The sequence below is a fragment of the Ursus maritimus genome, unplaced genomic scaffold (assembly GCF_017311325.1).
Source record: "Ursus maritimus isolate PB19 unplaced genomic scaffold, ASM1731132v1 scaffold_35, whole genome shotgun sequence".
Taxonomy (NCBI): domain Eukaryota; kingdom Metazoa; phylum Chordata; class Mammalia; order Carnivora; family Ursidae; genus Ursus; species Ursus maritimus.
This window is the reverse complement of record NW_024426119.1, coordinates 26492333-26498325: the sequence shown is the minus strand read 5'-3', so window position 1 is coordinate 26498325 and position 5993 is coordinate 26492333. Positions and strand designations below refer to the sequence as shown.

General features: G+C 40.2%; 1 pseudogene; it reads left to right on the top strand.

Annotated features, from left to right (window-relative positions):
* The first annotated feature begins 822 nt into the window (after window positions 1–822).
* LOC103676829 lies at window positions 823–2180 on the top strand (annotated as a pseudogene).
* Window positions 2181–5993: the final 3813 nt, after the last annotated feature.

Genomic DNA, 5993 nt, shown 5'->3' with positions numbered 1-5993 from the left:
TTTGAAATTAAATTAGAAAAAACTATGGATCTCAATTTACCAATGAATCAGTAAAGAAATATATACTTTTTTTCAATTCAAATCTATCCTCATAAGCATGCACAAAATTAAACCAATTAAAGAGTGAGCATATGCACACATTGACTAAATAGATGTTTTCTTGTTATGGTTCCGTAACAAAAGTAAAAAAAAAAAAAGGTATCTTAAAAAGACATACATTTATATATGTCTATGCTATCTTACCGCATAAAACATACTTTGTACAGAGAACTTCGGAGCTGTGGAGACCGTTCTGTGGGAGGAAGGAGCCTGGGAGTCAGCCCACTAGTATGCCTGTGTCAGATCCCTCAGGCCCAGCCAGCCTGTTCAGGCTCAGTGGCCATGGGCCATGGGTCCCAATGGAAATTATATGACATAGAATATTTGGGGGATATCTTCCCGAAAGATCTTCAAGAATTACAGAAGACAAAAACAAAACAAAACAAAACAAAACAACAATGCATTTGAGAAAGTGGTAAGGTTTGGGGAGAGAGGAAAAAACCCTGCTTTCCTGATCTGCAGCTTGGCTGCATGCTAAGATATCTGTGGACATGAATAGCCAGGAGAAATGAAGAGGACTATGACTGATATTGTGAGGAAGAAGAGGATGAGGACCCAGCGCGACACAGAGGACTATTAAGTGGGAGTAGCCTACAACGTGGAGCAGCAGGGGGCTGAAGCCCTTGATCCTGATGAGTACCAGTTTACTGCTTGACCTATAAAGAGTTCAAAGGTGCCCTCCATGAGCACATAACCAGCCTAGCCTCTGTCCTAACGCCAGTGATGCTCACTGCCATTAGCATATCCTCCCTATGGCACTGGTATCTCATTTAGTTGCTAAGCTTATATTAGTTAATTTCTACTGGCAAATCGCAGAGATACTGAACAGATACAAGTCCGATTCTTCTCAGCTGCTCATTGAGACTCAAGTTCAGCCCCATCCCCCAAAACGTGTCCCTACAGCCCTCCCTTCCTCAGCACTGCACAGTGTGTATGCAATTTGTGTAGAAGGAAAACCTACTTTCTCTGGCCTATCAAAACCAGTTTTGTTGTAGCTTCTGGGAACAGCACCGTTCAGTACTTGGATGGCATGGGTGTGGGAGTCTCTTGCACAGCTCAGGACTGTCCATTCCAAACACCAGACAACTTCGTTTCTCCATTGCTGCCTGATGAAGAACTGAGAGACAAATACAGGGTCTACCTCTTCAGGGACTATGTGGAGAGTCATTACCAGCTCCAGCTGTGCCCTGGTGCAGGTTGCTCCCTCGTTATTTGGGTACAGGAGGCCAGAGCTTGCTAAGTACAGTCCAATCAATGCAATGAGGTCTTCTGTTTCAAGTGTTGTCAGATGTATCATGCCCCCACAGACTATTCCACAATCTGGAAATGGCTCATGAAATGTGCTCATAACTCTGAAAGAGCCAACTACATAGATGCTCACACCAAAGACTGTTGCAAATGCAACATCTGCATTGAGAAGAACAAAGGCTGCAGTCACATGCGATGCTCCAACCGTAACCATGACTTCTACTGGATATGTCTAGGAGATTAGAAGACCCATGGCAGCAAGTACTATGAGTGCAGTTGGTACAAGTAGAACTCTGACATTGTCGACCAGAGCCAGCAAGCCCAGGCCAGGAAGGTCATCAAGAAGTACTTGTTCTACTTTGAGAGGTGGGAAAACCATAAGAGCTTGCAGCTGGAGGCGCAGATATACCAGCAGATTCATGAGGAGACTCAGGAGAGGGGCATGAATAATCTGGGGATCTGGAATGACTGGCAGTACCTACGGAATGCTGCCACGCTCTTGCCCAAGTGCTGATACACCCTGCAGTACATGTGCCCGTATAGTTACTACATGAAGTCTGGATCCAGGAAGAAGCTGTTGGAATACCAGCAGGCTCAGCTGGAGGCTGAGATCGAAACGTGTCATGGAAAGTGGAGTGTGCAGACAGCTATGACAATGGGGCCTTAGAGAACCAGATGCACATAGCAGAGCAGTGGAGGAAAAGGCTGCTGAAGGATTTCCACGACACCTAGGTTGGAACACGGACATGCTGGAGTGAGGAAGATGTGGCTGCGAGGTACCCTGGGTGACCTTTCACGACCCCAGGCAACAGCCGGTGTCCTGCTCTGGGAGACACTGGCCACACACCACTTAGTCGCTTTGTTTTCTTCTCATCTTTCTCTTATTGTTTCTACCAGGGTAGAGGCCACGTTGAATTAGACTCTTTTTAGGACTTTTAATTCTCACTGGATGGTTGTTGGAAGGGAAAGTTTTTTTCTGAATGACTATTAATAGTATTAGGTCATTACAACTTTGTAATTTTCAAATTTGTATAATTATACCAAAAAAAAGGCAAACCACAGAATTACATTAAACCCTTTAAAAATAAATTGGCATTGGAGTGTTTAAAAAATAATTTGCACAGACTTTAATGATATTTGTTGAACTGAGCTGAATTCACATTGCTATTAACACACACATATATTTTAGATAATATTGAATTTAAAAACATTTAAAAGCCATCTTCAGATTGAGGGATTACTTATTTTCCAGAAGAAGGATATTGAGTCCCTCAGAGAAATATAAACTCACAAGTCTGTTTTCTGTGCTGCCGAATACAGTGTTTTCTGCAATTTCTTCTAGATCTGTACAAAGCTTAGTCAGTAGACTTAGACTCAACTGTTATTAGGAAGGATTCATCCTCTGTTTGGGGAAAACCAGTTTAAATTTGTATATAATAGAAAAGCTTCTCTAGATAATTCAACTGTTAGCACAGTTTTCTCCAGGAATCAAAGAAGTTAAAAAGAATTACCTCGTGGACACTGTATATTCTACTTTGTTAATTAAATTTCTTACAAGTCATCCTTAACTCCTTTCTATCATTGTGAATAACATTTACTTAATTTTATTGTATTCCTAAATAAATTCAATCTGACTTAATTTTTATTTGTCTGTCCTAGAATAGTTAGCTTGTCACTGCTGGGAATCCAAATGGTTGTAATTGTACCTATTGTATAATTACTTTGTATTTATACCCAATGTATACTTACTGGCCACACTACCTTGTCTTACTGTTTGCATTTGAAAACAAATACTCTCCCTATTTGAATTCAGACCTTTAACAGGTATGCCCACTAGAGTTCCCTGACTTAAGAGAAAAGCATCAGGATTACCCTGAGATCTGCTGTGATAAAGCCCCTCAATTCCCCATTAATCTAATGTAGATTCTTCCACTGTTAATGAGAAGGTGCTTAGGACAGCTGGAGTTGAGTGGAATGTTTAGGCCCATAAGTTCCCTCATTAAAATATCACAACTGCGCAGACCACACACTTCTTTGTGTTCAGTGTCCCCAAATTATAGTTGATTCTGTTGGATACACTGAACTTCTCTAACCCCATCCACATATAGCCTAAGTCTAGGAGCAGTTATTTCATATCTAACCAGATGCTAACACATGAAAGTAAATAGAGGCCAACAAAGAGAAATTTTCTCATCAGCCCATGAAAGTATGTCTGTGTGAAAGAGAGAGAGAGATTGATTGATTTTAGGCTAATTCAAAACTGTTTATCAGAAAAAATCATAAGACTGTTTAAAGCATGATAACCTCGAGTGCTCAGCAATCATGTGTTTTGCTCAGCAATCACTTCTCGAGAGTATGTACTGTATCACTGCAATAGGCATTGTAAGGGATAGAAAATCCATTCACTGGGGCGCCTGGGTGGCACAGTGGTTAAGCATCTGCCTTCGGCTCAGGGCGTGATCCCGGCGTTCTGGGATCGAGCCCCACATCAGGCTCCTCCGCTATGAGCCTGCTTCTTCCTCTCCCACTCCCCCTGCTGTGTTCCCTCTCTCGCTGGCTCTCTCTATCTCTGTCAAATAAATAAATAAAATCTTAAAAAAAAAAAAAAAAAAAAAAAAAAAAAAGAAAATCCATTCACTGAGTTGTGAAGTAAGTGCACAACTGACTAGCCAATTTAGTCGCTAAAAGAGCTCTTGGTTGACTATGGCATTTGAGATAAAAGTGGAGGTCCAGGGTTATGGTGCCGGTCCTTGAGTCACCGATTAGTAAATAACTACAGACTGCTTCATGGGATGAGGCCAATGATTAGAAGGGATCACCTTCTGTGGGGCGCCTGGATGGCAGAGCAGTTAAGCGTCTGCCTTTGGCTCAGGGCATGATCCCGGCGTTATGGGATCGAGCCCCACATCAGGCTCCTATGCTATGGGCCTGCTTCTTCCTCTCCCACTCCCCCTGCTTGTGTTCCCTCTCTCGCTGGCTGTCTCTATCTCTGTCAAATAAATAAATAAATAAAATCTTAAAAAAAAAAAAAAGAAGAGATCACCTTCTGGCAGCTTTGATAGAAGTTCTAATTCTGTTAGGATGCTACCATTAGCTTTTCCCCATTGTCTGACCCACCAAGTAGAATATCCAAGAGTTATACAGCATATCATAAATACTCCCTTTTTCTTTGTACTTTTTATGAATCTCCTTGTTCTAACTGATGGTTTCTTGTTTCACTTTTAAAATGGTAAGTATGTTCATTTGTGTAAGAGTTTAGTACCTTTTGCTGCTGGGTCTTGCATCTTGCAATAGCAAATTTTGTCTGCCTCATGGGCATTCACATTGCTTAATCTCAAGGTGACTTCTATTTTTTGTTTTAACTGGGAATGTGACCCAAATCCTTGTGCTGTTTTTTTTTTCCATGTAGATCAAATTCATGTGTGTGTGTGTGTGTGTGTGTGTGTGTGTGTGTGTATCTGCTTGGGGCTCTGTACTTTGGGTTAGTTTCAACTGAGGTCACATATCCTGGATGAGATCAACAAAATGTGAAGATCCAGGAAAGCTAGCTTTAGCTAAAATCCCAAAGGGGTCATTTTCAGGCCAAAAACTTTCATGTCAAATATAAACCCAAACATTAGAGACTCTAGGGCCAAACTGTAATTTGGAAATGCTAGATGATGTCCTGTCTTGCAACTCCTAGTGATTTAATCTTGTCTTCTTATCATTTATGTTGATAAGTTGTTATGAAGCTCTGCCCTCCTGGGTAAGTCCAATGTTTGAAGCAATAATAAATTTCACCAAATTCAATTAGTGCAGGGTTTAGGATCTCTTTCCACTTTTACAGCTCTCCTCTTGTACAGAGGTATTCTAATAAGTCATTGAAGACCACGAATCCAACTCTTACGTTGCTCCTCACTTACGGTATATCCTCTACTTCTCCCATGTAACTGCCTACTTTCCCTCTAGACAGACAACTTGTCCCTAAGAATTTGAAGGCAATTTTTGTTGAAGACTATTTTTAAGATGTAAGCATAATTTCCGCAATGGAAAAATAAAGTATAGGGGATACAGAAAGACAGATCTTCCCATCTGTGGTTCTATTCCGGACACTATCTCTGTAGTTTGAAATAGATAATTGAGGGAATCATCTTTAGTTTGTTAATTTGGGTATCCATCAGCCACAGATTAAATTTTGCCAATGCCAGATCTTGTCAGTCAGGCTCAAAAAATACTTATTGGGTGCTGTTATTTGTTTCACACTGTCTTAGGTATGTAATTGAATTGTATAAATAAGTATAAGACATGATTCTACCTTCTAAGAGCTTATAAACAAGTTTTTGTTTAAAAAATTAAAAATCAAACCAGAGAAAGACAAACAATTTATAAATACATATTAGACTGTCTGGTATAAACAAGTGCTACATGCTTTAGGATAAAGGAAATTAATGCTTTCTAGAGAAATCATGGCCAATGACTTGGATGAGTTCTTGGTCATAATTGATCTTAAAGGGTAAGTCCAATAACAAAACGTATAGTAAAGTAAATTGTCATTCTAGATACAACACTATCGAAAAGGTTGACATGATGTTCTCTTTATTTTAAATTTCTAAACTAGTATTATTTCAGATAAATTTTTAAAACAATCTGAAAGCAATGAGGTCCTC